This window comes from Balaenoptera borealis, assembly GCF_965194805.1.
Source record: "Balaenoptera borealis genome assembly, chromosome: 4".
Lineage (NCBI taxonomy): Eukaryota > Metazoa > Chordata > Mammalia > Artiodactyla > Balaenopteridae > Balaenoptera > Balaenoptera borealis.
In genome coordinates this window covers 15,222,278-15,239,497 of record NC_138861.1, presented here as the reverse complement: position 1 = coordinate 15,239,497, position 17,220 = coordinate 15,222,278, and the positions used below count along the sequence as shown (strand labels likewise).

Here is a 17,220-nt window from a genome sequence, read left to right as displayed (position 1 = left end):
TGCTACTCCAGCTTTCTTTTGATTTCCATTTGCATGGACTATCGTTTTCCATCCCCTCACTTTCAGTCTGTATGTGTACCTAGGTCTGAAGTGGGTCTCTTGTAGACAGCATATATATGGGTCTTGTTTTTGTATCCATTCAGCGAGCCCATGTCTTTTGGTTGGAGCATTTAATCCATTCACATTTAAGGTAATTATTATTATTATTATTTTTAATTTATTTATTTATGGCTGTGTTGGGTCTTCGCCTCTGTGCGAGGGCTCTCTCCAGTTGCAGCAAGCGGGGGCCACTCCTCATCGCGGTGCGCAGGCCTCTCACCATCGCGGCCTCTCTTGTTGCGGAGCACAGGCTCCAGACGCGCAGGCTCAGCAATTGTGGCTCACGGGCCCAGCTGCTCCGCGGCACGTGGGATCTTCCCAGACCAGGGCTCGAACCCGCGTCCCCTGCATTGGCAGGCAGACTCTCAACCACTGCGCCACCAGGGAAGCCCTAAGGTAATTATTGATATGTATGTTCCTATTACCATTTTCTTAATTGTTTTGGGTTTGTTTTTGTAGGTCCTTTACTTCTCTTGTGTTTCCCACTTAGAGAAGTTCCTTTAGCATTTGTTGTAGAGCTGGTTTTGTGGTGCTGAATTCTCTTAGCTTTTGCTTGTCTGTAAAGCGTTTGACTTCTCCATTGAATCTGAATGAGATCCTTGCCGGGTAGAGTAATCTTGGTTGTAGGTTCTTCCCTTTCATCACTTTAAGTTTATCATGCCACTCCCTTCTGGCTTGTAGAGTTTCTGCTGAGAAATCAGCTGTTAACCTTATGGGAGTTCTCTTGTATATTATTTGTCATTTTTCCCTTGCTGCTTTCAGTAATTTTTCTTTGTCTTTAGTTTTTGCCAATTTGATTACTCTGTGTCTCGGCGTGTTTCTCCTTGGGTTTATCCTGTATGCGACTCTCTGCGCTTCCTGGACTTGGGTGGCTATTTCCTTTCCCATGTTAGGGAAGTTTTTGACTATAATCTCTTCAAATATTTTCTCTGGTCCTTTCTCTCTCTCTTCTCCTTCTGGGACCCCTATAATGCGAATGTTGTTGCGTTTAATGTTGTCCCAGAGGTCTCTGAGGCTGTCTTCATTTCTTTTCATTCTTTTTTCTTTATTCTGTTCTGCAGCAGTGAATTTCACCATTCTGTCTTCCAAGTCACTTATGCATTCTTCTGCCTCAGTTATTCTGCTATTGATTCCTTCTAGTGTAGTTTTCATTTCAGTTCTTGTATTGTTCATCTCTGTTTGTTTGTTCTTTAATTCTTCTAGGTCTTTGTTAAACATTTCTTGCATCTTCTCGATCTTTGCCTCCATTCTTTTTCCGAGGCCCTGGATCATCTTCACTATCATTATTCTGAATTCTTTTTCTGGAAGGTTGCCTATCTCCACTTCATTTAGTTGTTTTTCTGGGGTTTTATCATGTTCCTTCATCTAGTACATAGCCCTCTGCCTCTTCATCTTGTCTATCTTTCTGTGAATGTGGTTTTTGTTCCACAGGCTGCAGGACTGTAGTTCTTGTTGCTTCTGCTGTCTGTACTCTGGTGTATGAAGCTATCTAAGAGGCTTGTGCAAGTTTCCTGATGGGAGGGACTGGTGGTGGGTAGAGCTGGCTATTGTTCTGGTGGGCAGAGCTCAGTAAAACTTTAATCCGCTTGTCTGCTGATGGGTGGGGCTGGGTTCCCTCCCTGTTGGTTGTTTGGCCTGAGGCGACCCAACACTGGAGCCTATCCAGGCTCTTTGCTGCGGTTAATGGCGGACTCTGGGAGGGCTCACGCCAAGGAGTACTTCCCAGAACTTCTGCTGCCAGTGTCCTTGTCCTCATGGTGAGACAGAGCCGCCCCCCGCCTCTGCAGGAGACCCTCCAACACTAGCAGGTAGGTCTGGTTCAGTCTCCTATGGGGTCACTGCTCCTTCCCCTGTGTCCCAATGCGCACACTACTTTGTGTGCCCTGCAAGAGTGGAGTCTCTGTTTCCCCCAGTCCTGTTGAAGTCCTGCAATCAAATCCCACTAGCCTTCAAAGTCTGATTCTCTAGGAATTCCTCCTCCCGTTGCCGGACTCCCAGGTTGGGCAGCCTGACGTGGGGCTCAGAAACTTCACTCCAGTGGGTGGACTTCTGTGGTATTAAGTGTTCTCCAGTTTGTGAGTCACTCACCCAGCAGTTATGGGATTTGATTTTACTGTGATTGCACCCCTCCTACTGGTGTCTCACTGTGGCTACTCCTTTGTCTTTGGATGTGGGATATCTTTTTTGGTGAGTTCCGGTGTCTTCCTGTTGATGATTGTTCAGCAGTTAGTTGTGATTCCAGTGCTCCTGCAAGAGGGAGTGAGAGCACGTCCTTCTACTCTGCCATCTTGAACCAAATCTGAGACATTTTAAATTACCTATGTTGACTGGCATTATTATATTTTCACTGGATGGCTATAGTCCACAGTTTTCTTCACATTCTCCAAAAGATTATGTTGGAGGGAAGGGTTTCCTAATGTGAGCTGGTTTATAGAGTGCTTTAATATTTGTCATCATGTTTGATATCTCACAAAAATAAATAAATAAATAAATAAATAAATAAATAAATAATAACACCTGCCACTTATAATACCTGCCATGTGCTAGACAGTGTAGTAATCCTTACAATAACTTTATACGACAAGTGTCATCCCATTTACAGTCAGGAAAATTGAAGTTGCAAAAGATTGCAGCTTGTAACAGTTCCACAGGGCGATTTGTGGAATTACCCTGTAACAGTCCCATCTCTGCTTCTCCTCATCTGTTTGCTGCTAATACAGTTAGAGCCTGAATGAATCCAGGTTGACAAGACATCAAGAACTGCAGGCAGTGTATAGAGGTGTCACTAGAGGGTAAGCATCTTTAGGTAATGAAGAGTTGAGAGTGTTATTTACCTATGCAAATTAGTGTTAGCCTACAGGCGATAGCCTGCCTCTGAATTCTCCTCCTCCTCCTACCACAGTTTAAAGCCGGGGGTGTAAGGGAAATGAACCAAATTCAATAATGATGCATAGGTTGATATCTATTTAAGTGCCCTCCAAAGAACCAACTGTATCAAAATGGCACAGATAGCTTGTTAAAACTGCAATTTCCTGGGCTCCAGACCCAGGATCCTTGCAGATGGGCCCCAAGAGTCTGCCTTTTTAACAAACAACCCCCCTCCAGGTAATCATTCAACTATTATGCTTAAAAACCACTTCCCTAGAAATATCCCTATATCCCCAATTTACTGTGTCCTGTGCTTCAGTGAAAACCATGCACCCCAGATAGCAGCAACTTATCTCAGTTTCCTCGTCTTAAAAGAAATAACTGTAAATTACCTTTTGAGGTTATCATGAGGAGTAGAGATAATATATATATAAAGCGTGCTTGGCACTAAGTAGGCATTAAATAAATGGTAGCCTCAACTGTAAAATCGATAGCTAGTGGGAAGCAGCTGCATAGCACAGGGAGATCAGCTCCGTGCTTTGTGAGCACCTAGAGGGGTGGGATAGGGAGGGTGGGAGGGAGACACAAGAGGGAGGGGATATGGGGATATATGTATATGTATAGCTGATTCACTTTGTTATACAGCAGAAACTAACACACCATTGTAAAGCAATTATACTCCAATAAAGATGTTAAAAAAAAAAAAAGGTAGCCGTATGAAACTTTCCTAACCAATTGATTAGATTTATTTATGTATCACAAAAGACAAATAGAGAACTTTAGCATTTATTATGCAGGTACTATTTCTTGACTTATGTATATTATTTTATTCTTACAACCATATAAAGTAGGTATTTTTTTCCAAGGAAGAATCAGAAAGTTGGAGATTAAGAAATTTAACCACGGGCACACAACTAAATAGTGATAGAAGTAGAGCAGAGGGTCTGACTCCAAAAACCGTGCCCTTTTCATCTCAACACACTGCATCTCAGTAAATTCAGTAAGCCATCCAGCTTAAAGACCAGAGAAAGAAGGTGGAAAGCTATAGCAACTAACATTGTTGAGGGCCATAGAGGTGCAATCTGTAGCAAATTATGGAAATTAAATAAATGCTGAGTTACTTCTAAACAAGAGAAGACAAAACTCCTAAACCACTTTTGGTAGGGCATCTGCCTTAACTTGCTTTAGAATGAATTGACACTGAGCCATTCTGACTCCCCTACTCTGTCTCCCTCATGACTAACATTTATGAAATGGTTGGCCATGGTTTGAAGGTCAGTCTGTGACTACAGACTTGCAGGAAGATAACTGAACCATTGGGAAATCAGACCAATGTCCTTAACCTCATTAACACTATGGCCTAAGCAATGAGGCACTCACCACAAAGAAAACCATATTAGCATCACTTTATCAAAACCAGTGCACAAAAAGCTAAATTAGAAAAGAAAAGTAGATCAAAAGATTAACTAATTTAGCAGGAAGAGTTTTTAAGAATATTCCACCTAAACAGTATTTACCTCCATGTATAACTGTTTGCTCCAACATTTTATTATCCGATGTATGACTCAGAATCCTTTTGCAGTACTTCAAAAATAACAGAAACTTTAAATTATAAGATGACATGGCTGTGATGAGCTTTTACAGTTGCACCCAATAAACTATAAAGTGCCAGTCTTTAAGAAGTTCCTACATTACTCTAAGTCAATTTATCTTTTAAGTCCTAATCCTGAAAGATAAATAAACCACTCATAGGTATGAGTATTTAACGTTTAATATCCGGAATGGAGAGGAAGTATTAACTATTTTAATACCTAAAGAAACATTTGGTAATCTAGGGAGAAAGGCATACTGTCATTCTAAAGCTTACTACTGACTCCTGGGAGAAGGGCCAGAACTAAAACAGGCACAGAGAATGGAAAGAAAGAAATGGATGAGAAAGACTCTAAGAACAGATCTGTGAAGCTTAGGTATCTGAGTAAACGTGTGCTTGAGGAAGACGCTAAAAAGAAGTTTCAACTTGTTAAAACTAGCTTTCAAGTTTCAAGTCTGGGTTTTGGGGGTGGTATTAATAACTGACTGATACTGAAGAAAGAGTGGCAAGTATTAAAATGAATATGCATTTCACTGGCAATTTCCAGTAAGCAAAAAAATCCAATTGGTAAGTGAGGGGTATCAATGAGAAGGGTAGATAGTAAAGACACTGAAAAAAGTCCTCAGGAGCTCCAAGTTTGAGACTGCAGAAGGGGAGGAATATTCCTCATGATAAGATCCAGGGTTAGCCAGTCTGATGTTTTGCTCAGATAATATCCTTTCTTTGAGGAGTCTGGGGGAGTTTGAAAGGATAGACCAATATATGATTTTGGAGATGAGATAGAAACAAAGCATGTAGGTCAATCATTGAAAAAGCTGAAGAAAAACATTATTTGAAGAGAGTCAAGAAAGTAAGAAATGGGCCTTCAGCATAACTTCCCTATTAGTTGGTACTACCAAGACATCAATCTCCCTGGCCCGGGAGGCAAGACAGGCTGGGAAGAAACCTTATTCATTTTCCTGTTTCCAATTTACCTTCATGTAAAAAGAGTTAAGAAGAAGTGTGTTAGGAAACCAAAAAGAGATAAATTTGAAAATTGTTAGCTTTCCATGTATAACATCTTGCACATTTGTACTAAATGAGTTAAGGAAAATGTGAAGAAATAAGGCACGCTGTGAGAGTGCCCACTTAGAAAGATTTTATTTATAAAAGGTATTAGGTCATTTTTGGAGAATACACTGTGCCGACACCTCTATACAGTGTCCCTTTGTTAAGTTATTTTCAATTAAATACCTTTGAGGGTACCATCTGTTTCCTCTCAGGATCCTGACTGATAACATTGTTGGTGATTCTTTTTATCATCACCACCCTGGATAAATCATTACAATGCTATGCATGCTTACTTAATGAGCATTTACCATGTCTCATATTCTGTTGATATAAGTGATTTTAAAAGCAAACTCATTTGAGGGAAAATATTAGATTTTGCTTTTTGGATTTTTGTAATGGGTGACTTTATATTAAGCATTTTCAGTTGTTTAGAAGCATTCCCATTATTAAAATGTTGTGTGATGACTCACTGTCACTTAAAATCTGGAAATAAATATTTTCTTTCTATATTGTCAATTTTCTAACCAGTAAAAGAGCTAGTAAAAATTGCAATTATTTATCACAAATAAAATACTTCTTAAATCAAGATCTTGTCTATATATATATAATAAAGTATATACAGTGGTCATCTTTGGGAGATGGGATTATGAGGCTGTTATTTTTTTCCTTTATAATTTTCTAAATTTCAGATTTTTATAGAATATTTAATATATCTATAATGAGAATAAAGCAACACGCATTTGTTTTTTTAAAACTACAAGAATTGACTAAATTCATCATAATAATATAAACTTATATTAGCCCCAAATTAATTTTAATTTAATTGGTGTTTAAATCTAAATTTCTTTAAGTATGGTTTTGTCCCAAAACACTGATGTAATCTTTACTGATCCATTAGGTAGTTTTTCACATTGTCTGGGTTTAGAATTTCTCATGCTTTTCCATGTGTCTCTCCCATCAATGGTGGAGCTATGAGGACATAATTATTAACAAGACTAGTGTACAAGTAAGGTCATTTAAGCAAGTGGTATTTTGGATTGGAAAGATCCTTGAGGAAATCTAATCATAGCAAGCTTTATTTACAGTAAAATCTCTCCACCCAAAAAATAGTACCTCTACTAAGTATTTTTAAAATCCATTTACATACTCTGGGAAAAGCAAAGAAACTAATATTTTCATTGGAAGGTGTCCACATGTGTAGTCATAGTGGAATGCATTAAAGCATGTCATTCCTAGCCAAAATGTAAGGGATGCTGTACTAAGAATGATGAATCAATTCATCAAAAATCTGATTAAAGCATAGAATTATTTTTAAGATAAGGAATGATATGAAAGAATAAATATGGATCAATAACAAACCAAAACTATACTTAATTCCACTGAAAATGGAATATACATCACATCAAATTCTGCCAGTATGTAATATGCACATATTTATTGGCATTTATTTTCATAAAACTAATTCTAGGAAATTACTCAAAGCCATTTTCTGCCAGCTGTGAAAAGGTTAACTCATGAAGAAAGTAAACAAGACATTTTTTAAAATCTATGAGATAGGGGCTTCCCTGGTGGCGCAGTGGTTGAGAGTCTGCCTGCCAATGCAGGGGACACGGGTTCGAGCCCTGGTCTGGGAAGATCCCACATGCCGCGGAGCAACTGGGCCCGTGAGCCACAATTACTGAGCCTGCGCGCCTGGAGCCTGTTCTCCGCAACAGGAGAGGCCGCGATAATGAGAGGCCCGTGCACCGCGATGAAGAGTGGCCCCCACTTGCCACAACTAGAGAAAACCCTCGCATAGAAACGAAGACCCAACACAGCCATAAATAAAAATAAATAAACAAAAATTAAAAAAAAAAAAAAAAAAAAAAAAAAAAAAAAAAAAAAAATCTATGAGATACGAAACTGGAATCTTTAACTATCTTCATAATCTGATTATTTCATACAACAATATATCTTTAAACTATTCTTTAGCCAAAGTTCGATGCCTGCTTCTTCTCAGAATTAAAAGCTTTAACAAAATAACTGCAGTTTTTGATACATAAATAACAAAATTCATCCATTTTTACTTAAATATTATTACTTTAGACATTAAATCTTATATTTTAAAAATTCTGGAAGAAGGCTAGATATAAATGCTATCAATGGTTGCCTCTGGGTAGTGAAACTTGGTATAATTATATTTTACTTCTATTTGCTTTTTGTGCTTTTCAAATTTTCTCTGAAAACATTTTACTTTTCTAATAAACTGAAAATTAAGAGTAGCATTTTTTGTATATATTAATACATGTAACATTGTTATATACATTGGCATATACACATAACAAATATATATGAAACAAATTAAAATTATGAACAATAACTCTTACTTATTAAATACTAGTAGCTAGATACTCTTCTGAATCCTTTATATGTATTTCATCCTCATAGCAACCATAGGAGTTAGGTACTATTATTTTCAGATAGGAAATGAAAGTACAGAGCTAATATAACTTACAGTCATACAGCTGGCTAGTATAGGCAGAGCTAGTTTTTGAGACCAAAATATTTGACTACAGAGCACATGTAAAATAAGTGGGTGCTTTTACAGAGTATATTATGAAAGTTTGTATCTCTGAAAATTTCTTTTCAAGCAAGTCTGATTCAGCCCAGTGTGGGTCTAATTCAGTTTGTAAACTTGATGATTTTTATGTCTTCGCATAACTATTAGGTGAATAAGTTACAATAAGATAAAAAGATTGATCATAATAAAGGTCATTTCAGGATTAAGAGAGAAAACTCTAAACTTGATCATAAGGAAAATTTTCTTTAAATATTTTAATCTGAAACCATTATTTCTATGAAGATTTATAGCTTTCCCTACAGAAAAAGGCCTTGTAATAATAACATATCTTTCAGTATGTGAAAAAGAGTTTAAAAAAAGTCAAATTAAAATCTCCACAGAACCTAAATGAATTTCTCTAGGTGAGACAGGCTGGGACCCAGGACCCTTTGCTGCAATGCTGCAGTGCTTGTACCTGGACACACCTCTCCTCGAGCTACAAAATACAAGGAAACTATATGGGACTAAAAATAACTGCATGCATGCACAGTTAGGGCAGATTCTGGGCAGAAGATACAAAGAGGCCAAAAAACCCAACGGCCACTTTGGAAGAGCCTGGAGCAAAGCAGGGCACTGCGCATGCCCCCTGCACACAACACGACCTACCGGGTGGGCAAAACCCCTAAGCCGCACCGTGATGAAGACTGGCCCCCACTTGCCACAACTGGAGAAAGCCCTTGCATAGAAACGAAGACCCAACACAGCCAAAAATAAATAAATAAATAAATAAACAAATAAATAAATAAATAAATAAATAAATAATTAAAAAAAAAACAAAAACCCTAAGCCACCCCTCCAGCCGACCCCTGGACACACCCCTACCCTCACCCCACATAAGGAACAAGCTCACTCCTCCGCCCCGGGGAGAGCAAGCAAGGGAACCTGTTGTTCTCACTCCCCGCCGCTGCAGCAGGGGCCCCAGTAAAGTCTTGCCTGAATTTCTTATCTGGCCTCTGATCAATTTCTATTGCTTGAGGAGGCCAAGAGCCCTGGTCAGTAACATACTTTGTGGCGCCCAGCGTGGGGCACTTGTCCCTTTCTGGGGAGAGGATCTGGGCACCTCCGGGACCACCGAACGCAGCTTTCCTGTGGGTGACAAGCAGCGGCCTGGACCTCTTGTTTCAGCATCAGCACTTTTCGTAAGTCCAACCTCCTGGCCCCTGCGGGGCCTCAGTACCCTCATTCAGGAAACACTTCCCCCCTCCCCTTTGTCCTTTTCCCCTCACCTTTGTCCCGTTCCCTCTCCTGAAATCTCTCTGCTTCTCTGTCCTCTCCTCTCTCTGTCCTCTCCTACTTCTGTCCTGTCCTTCCGAGAGAGTGGACATCGGGCAGCTACAGCGTCACTCCTCTCAGCTTGCGAGACCTGCTCCCTCTGGCCGGCAACGGCTCACCTTGACAGGTGACAAGGAGAGGCGGGAGAGGCTCGCCTCACACGGTGCAGACCTTGGTCCAGCGGGCTCTTCCTGACAGGAGATTTATGAGAGCGATAGAGGTTCAAACCTCATGTCGTGTAGCAGCTGGAAGGCCGATCATCCCGATATTCTCACCTTTATTTTCCTGCCACCAAGAGAAGTCCCGTTGGGAACCGGCTGAAGTGGCAGGTTTCTGTATACTGGTGTACCCGTGGGTGAGGGTTCCACCTGTTGGTTGCGGACCCACAGACAACGTACAACTGGCTGGTTTCTGGGCTCGATCACGCCGGTGGGTAGTGGACAGGGTGCTTTCTCCTTCCCTGGCCCTTTCTGGAAGCACGCAGGTCGGTGCCTGAATAGACACGCGCAGGGGAGGGGTTGAAAAGGCAATCTCTCTCTTTCTGTCTCTTTCTCTTTTTCAGTCTTTTCTGTCCCCCCTCCCTTTACCTCTCCCTTGGTCCTCGCACCTGCACTCCCATCCCCTTTATCCTGAAAACTTCTTGCTTGTGTCTTTAAGTTTCGTGATTGGTATCTTTGCTTGTGTTGTGGTTTTGTCTGTCCAACTGCTCCTGCGAGTCTCTGCTGACATTGTGGTCATGGTGGAGCACTTCAGCCTTGAAATATCAATGCAGCCCGCATTGCCTGAGACTCTAGCCTTGGGTTACTTAGTGGGATTTTAAAGAACAAAAAGAAAAGACAGGAGCTTGCCTTTTTCCTGCCTCTGCTCTTGCAATATAACTAGTGTGCCTGAGCTGGAGGGGCTTGCATCTCTCTCCTCCACCTTTGCAATGTAACTGTTCTGCCTGGGCTCTCAGGAACTACCTGATTCATCTGCAGTCCCCAGACTGAGGAAAAAAAAAAAAAAGAGGACCATTTTAAATTCAAGCTGGGGGCGGGGGCGTGGGGTGGGGGGAGGGCTTCCCTGGTGGCTCAGTGGTTAAGAATCCACCTGCTGGGCTTCCCTGGTGGCGCAGTGGTTGAGAATCTGCCTGCCAATGCAGGGGACACGGGTTCGAGCCCTGGTCTGAGAAGATCCCACATGCCGAGGAGCAGCTAAGCCCGTGAGCCACAACTACTGAGCCTGCGCGTCTGGAGCCTGTGCTCTGCAGCAAGAGAGGCCGCGATAGTGAGAGTCCCGCGCATAGCGATGAGAAGTGGCCCCCGCTTGCCGCAACTAGAGAAAGTCCTCGCACAGAGACGAAGACCCAACACAGCCAAAAATAATTAATAATTAATTAATTAATTAATTAATTAAAAATTAAAAAAAAAGAATCCGCCTGCCAATGCAAGGGACACGGGTTCGAGCCCTGGTCTGGGAAGATCCCACATGCCGCGGACCAGCTGGGCCCGTGCGCCACAAGTACTGAGCCTGCGCGTCTGGAGCCTGTGCTCCGCAATAAGAGAGGCCGCGATAGTGAGAGGCCCATGCACCGCGATGAGGAGTGGCCCCCACTTGCCACAACTAGAGAAAGCCCTCGCACAGAAACGAAGACCCAACACAGCCAAAAATAAATAAATAAATAAATAAATAATTAAAAATTAAAAAAAAAAAGAATCCGCCTGCCAATGCAAGGGACACAGGTTCGAGCCCTGGTCTGGGAAGATCCCACATGCCGCGGAGCAACTAAGCCCGTGAGCCACAACTACTGAGCCTGCACTCTAGAGCCCGTGCACCACAACTACTGAGCCTGAGCTCTAGAGCCTGCAAGCCATAACTACTGAGTCCGTGTGCCACAGCTACTGAAGCCCGTGCGCCTAGAGCCCGTGCTCCACAACAAGAGAAGCCACCGCAGTGAGAAGCCCGCGCACCGCAACAAAGAGTAGACCCCGCTCACCACAACTAGAGAAAGCCTGCGCACAGTAATGAAGACCCAACGCAGCCAAAAATAAATAAATAAATTAATTAATTAAAGATTTTTAAATAAATAAATAAATAAATTCAAGCGGGAAAACTATGAGATCTCTGGTTGTATAGAAATTAACTTGTCTAGCTTAAACTTGTGGATTTAGTTAATACAGACCTATTTTAGGGTCATCAACATAAAGTACAATACTTTCATTGTACCTAGGGTTCCTGGAAGTCAATAAGTGCATATTGTTTCTGTTATAAAATCTGTCAACAGGGAAAAAAATCTGATATGATTACATTTTTAAGTAAATGTAACTGGGATAAGACACCCCTCAAGAAATTAGAGAACAAGTAGATTCTGCAGCTTGGGATACCTCGGTGCCAGGAAGGGCAAAACGTGTTCCCCCAATAAAAACAAGATTAAGGCCTGGGGAAAATACCCCTGGAAGAGACAGTATCCTTTAAAGCCTGAGGCCCTAAGGGGAATCCAACCGCTGCTCAGCAAATTCCTAAAACACGGACTCATTAGGCCCTGCCAATCCCCTTGCACCACCCCAATCCTTTCCATTCAGAAGCCTAACGGGGAGTATCGGTTTGTGCAAGCCTTATGAGCAGTGAATGAGGCAGTCATCCCTGTTCACACACTGGTGCCAAACCCACACACCCTCCTCGCCCAAGTGCCAGGGAGCACCCAGTATTCCTCTGTTTCGGCCCTCAAAGATGCATTTTTTTGTATTCCCCTACATCCAGACTCTCAATACCTTTTTGCCTTTGAATGGAGGGACCCTGACACCCTGGAGGCACCCAATATGCATGGACGTATAAACCCTTCCGCACGGTTTTCAGGACAGCCGCCATCATTTTGGAAACGCATTAGCAAGGGAACTGAGGGAACTGAGCCTTGAGAAGGGAACTCTGCTACAGTATGTTGATGATTTATTGATAATTAGTGAGACCAAACAAGATTCAGATCAAAATACTTTAGGGTCCTAAATTTTCTGGCTAAAAGGGGATATAAAGCCTCTACTTCCAAGGCTCAGATCTCACAACAGTGGGTTCAATATTTAGGATTTGTTTTGACCCCAGGGGCACGGGCCCTGGCCATAGACAGGAAAACAGCAATTAGTGCATTACTATCTCCAACCACAAAGAGGCAACTCCGAGGCTTTCTCGGGATGGCTGGGTTCTGTCGTATCTGAATTCCAAGTTATGGCCTTAGGGCAAACCCCTATATGAGGCTCTAAAGGGAGGAGAAAGGGAACCCCTTCAATGGAATAAGGACAGCCAGCAGGGCTTTGAGACTCTAGAGCTTGAGTTGAGTAGAGCACCAGCACTGGGGCTTCCACATTTGGACAAGCCCTTTACACTATACGTTCACGAGAGGTCAGGGATAGAACTAGGGGTCCTGACCCAAAAACTGGGACCGGATCAGAGACCAGGGGCTTACTTTTCAAAACAACTGGACTCAGTGGCCCTGGGATGGCCAAGCTGCCTGCGGGCAGTACCAGCCGCAGCCCTGTTGGTTAATGAGTCTTCTAAGCTCATTCTGGGACACTTAGATGTGTTAACCCCTCATCAGGTACAATCTGTGCTGGAGGTCAAAGGACATCATTGGTTGACTGGGGGAAGGTTAACAAGATATCAGGCCTTCCTAATGGACACCCCCGACATTACCTTAAAGGTATGCCAAACCCTGAACCCAGCGACTCTGCCTCTGGCATTCGAGAGTGGAGACTTACTGCATCAGTGTATAGAGACCATAGAACAAATTTACTCCAGCAGGACTGATCTAGATGAGCGTCTTGACAGCCCTGAGGTCAAATGATTTACTGATGGGAGCAGTTTTGTAGAAATGGGAACCCAAAAGGCGGGGTATGCCAACAGTTAGTCTAGATGAAGTCATAGAAGCCAAGACCCTGCCACCCCAGACATCAGCCCAGGAGGCTGAACTAATTGCATTAATGAGAGCTTTGCAATTAGTGAAGGATAAGAAATTAAATATTTTTACTGACTCTCAACATGGGTTCCACGTGCTACATGCTCATGCTGCCATTTGGAAAGAAAGAGGAATGTTAACCGCTAGAAATTCCCCCCATAAAACATGAAGATTTGATTCTGGCTCTTTTAGAAGCAGTGCAGCTTCTGACCCAGGTGGCAGTAATCCACTGTAGAGGCCATCAGAGGGATGGCTCTTTTGTGAGCCAAGGGAACAGCAAAGCTGATCAAATTGCAAAACAGGCAGTTCGACTGCAGGAACCTGAACAAGTTATGGCTCTAGTGATTGGCCCCCCTGAACTCCCTAGCCTTTCCCAGTATCCCCCACAGGAACAAGAAAATGCTGAGAAATGGGGCTATGAGAAGGGAAGCACAGGCTGGTATAAAAAGGAGGATAAAGTTCTAATCCCTGAAGCCCAACAATGGAAAGTCACTAAGAGTTACATGGTGCCACCCACTATGGGAGGGGTGCACTATGGGACTTGATGCAAAAGGCTTTTTCAGGGAAGGGGCTTGAAAGGACAGTAAAACAAGTAACGCTTGCCTGTGATTTATGTGCCCTTAATAACCCACAGACCCATCCAATCCCCCCTTCGTTTCTCAGGCCAATTCAACACTGAGGGACATAACTGGGGGAAGACTGGCAGTTAGATTTCACCCAAATTCCCCCACAATCAGGTTATAAATATCTTCTGGTGTTTGTTGATTCTTTCACAGGATGGGTTGAAGCCTACCCGACCCGATCTGAAAAGGCTATGGAAGTCTGTAAGTCCCTCTTAAAAGAAATAATTCCTTGGTTTGGACTTCCAAAGTCCCTGCAGAGCAATAATGGGCCCACTTTTATAGCCAAAATCACACAGGGGTTCACAGTGGCCCTAGGGATAGACTACAAGCTACACACCTCTTGGCACCCCCAGTTTTCAGGGAAGGTAGAGAAAATGAACCATACTTTAAAGAAAACCTTAGCAAAGCTCTGCCAAGAAACTCATGAACTCTGGAACAACTTCCTTCCTATTGCTTCCCTCAGGGTCCGTGTAGCCCCCAGAAGTGGTCTGAGACTTTGCCCATTTGAAATGACCTAAGGGAGGCCTTTTCTTACTACTGACATTCTACTGGATGAGGAAGTGAACCAGATCCTGAGATATATTATTCTAGGACAAGTTCAGAAGGCAACCCAGGACTCTGCCCACAAGGCACTGCCAGCTCCCACTAAAAAATACAGAGGAAGGAGCAGTTCCTTCACAAATAAACCCCAGGGACCAAGTTCTTCTTAAAACTTGGAAAGAGGCCCCCCCCCACAAGACCAACTATTGCCAAAATGGAAGGGCCCCTATAAAGTTATTTTAACCACCCCTACTGCCGTCAAAATGCAAGGGGTATCTAGTTAGGTACATTTGTCCAGACTAAAGCTTTTACCTCCAGAGACCCCGCAGGTCACAACAGAAGAACAATACACCTCTGAGCCAGTGGAAGATCTGAGATACCTATTCAAAAGACAGGCACCATCAACAGATAAGTAAAATGATGTAGTGGGTTGGTTCCTATCTGAAGCCCTAACGGGACTTGGGACTTCTCTTATTTCCTTGGCTGATGTGGTTCTTGACAACTGTCTGGCCCTTGAGTACCTTCTGGCAGAACAAGGTAGAGTTTGTGCGATAACTGATACTTCCTGCTGCACTTGGATCAATGGGACAGGACAAGTAAAAGTTAATATGAAGGAAATATATGCCCCGGCAGAGTGGCTTCACAATTTTGGTGGGGCAACATCGCCTCCCCTGTCTGGTCAACAGTTAAGGAAGCCCAAAGTTAGCCTGGCTCCTTCCCTTTCTGGCCCTTTAATGGCTATTGTTGTTCACCTTCTTAGCCCTTGTTTGTTTAACCTTTTGGTTAAGTTTGTGTCTTTTAAGCTCCAACAGTTTGAAGTAAGGCTCATGATGGCCCAAGGAGTTCAGCCCATTCCAGTGGAAAGTGGCCCAGGTCCCTACAGGTCCTCGGAACAGTCAGTGAGGGACTTATACAGCTCTAGGGTAGGCTAGGGTCTGCAGCCCCTGTCCAGTAGGAAGAAGTTTCAGAAGAGACCTTTGGCCCCTTACCCCTTAAGAATAAGTGTGTAGAGTCTCTCATAAGGTGATGTGACAGGCTGGGACCTGGGACCCTTTGCTGCAATGCTGCAGTGCTTGTACCTGGACACACCTCTCCTCAAGCTACAAATACAAGGAAACTATATGGGACTAAAAATAACTGCATGCATGCACAGTTAGGGCAAATTCTGGACAAAAGATACAAAGAGGCCAAAAAACCCAACTGCCACTTTGGAAGAGTCTGGAGCAAAAGCAGGGTACTGTGTATGCCCCCTTCACACAACACGACCTAAGGGGTGGGCAAAACCACTAAGCCACCCCTCCAGCCGACCCCTGGACACACCCCTACCCTCACCCCACATAAGGGACAAGCTCGCCCCTCTGCCCCGGGGAGAGCAAGCAAGGGAACCTGTTGTTCTCACTCCCCGCTGCTGCAGCAGGGGCCCCAGTAAAGCCTTGCCTGAATTTCTTATCTGGCTTCTTCTTTTTTTTTTTCTTTTCTTTTAATCTTTCAAATTTTATTCTTTTATATTTATTTTGGCTGTGCTGGGTCTTAGTTGCGGCACGTGGGATCTACGTTGTGGCACGCAGGCTTCTTTTGTTGCGGCATGCAGGCTTCTTAGTTGCAGCATGCATGCGGGATCTAGTTCCCTGACCAGGGATCAAACCCAGGCCCCCTGCATTGGGAGCGTGGAGTCTTACCCACTGGACCACCAGGGAAGCCCCTTGTCTGGCTTCTGATTAATTTCTACTGATTAAGGAGGCCAAGAACCCTGGTCGGTAACATAGGAAGAAAAATTTGAGAACATGTATATGGTTGTTCCATCAATACAAAGTCAAACATCCAAATTAAATCTGAAAAATAAAATATTCACAAATTCGGTTTAGATAAAACCAAACTATTAGATATTTTTAATATCTAATTTTATTTTATTTTTTAATTTAACCAAGGCACTTGATATAGGGACACCTTCATCAATTTTAATAGAGCCATCTTAGTCAAAGCTACATACAACATTAAAAGAAAATGTTGATAATTTTTTAAACAAATACTCTCAACATACCATAGTATTAAAGTAATATGACAAAAAATACTGTGAAAAACGTAGGCAAAATGAATACCACAGTGAGATAAACGAGGCACATTTTCCAAATTAACATCAGTTGAACATCTCCTTTAATGAAATTTATTAGGCTGATAAGTCTTTTTACGTAGGATTTAATCTTTAGGGGGGAAAAAACAGGGCATCTCTAGTTTTCTATCTGGTCAGATTTCTTGAAAACTGCTTGGAGCCTCGCTGTTATATTTAATATAATTTTATATTACTTATAAAGTATATTATTTATACTATTTATTCAATTTATACTATTTTGAATTTTATACTGAACTTATACAATATTATATAGTATAATATAATATGTGAATTATACATATAGTAATTAAATTAGTGTCGTCATTTCCAAACTTAGCCTCTGAAACACTTAAGCGTTTCTGACCTAGAGACAAGAGCATAAATCAGTTTTGAATAAGAGATCCTGTTGGTGTACAAGGGGACAGAGACCTTAGAGTACAAGGAGAACGTCTAGTTATTTTAAGAGAAAGCAGAAACACCCCTAGGAGAATCAAAATCCTATCTATTTCACAGATAGTTCAATGTGATCCGCATGAGCAAACA

The 17,220-nt window shown here is 42.4% G+C and overlaps 1 protein-coding gene across 9 annotated transcripts in view; it reads left to right on the top strand.

Moving 5' to 3' along the window:
• The first annotated feature begins 218 nt into the window (after positions 1-218).
• The window catches only part of HPGDS (hematopoietic prostaglandin D synthase), a 167,286-nt gene continuing 150,284 nt past the window's right edge, over positions 219-17,220 (top strand). For all 9 annotated transcript variants that reach the window (XM_082391791.1, XM_082391797.1, XM_082391798.1 and 6 more), the window contains exon 1: positions 219-1,907. The gene's annotated coding sequence lies outside the window, so the exon portion shown is untranslated. The remainder of the gene's footprint in view (positions 1,908-17,220) is intronic.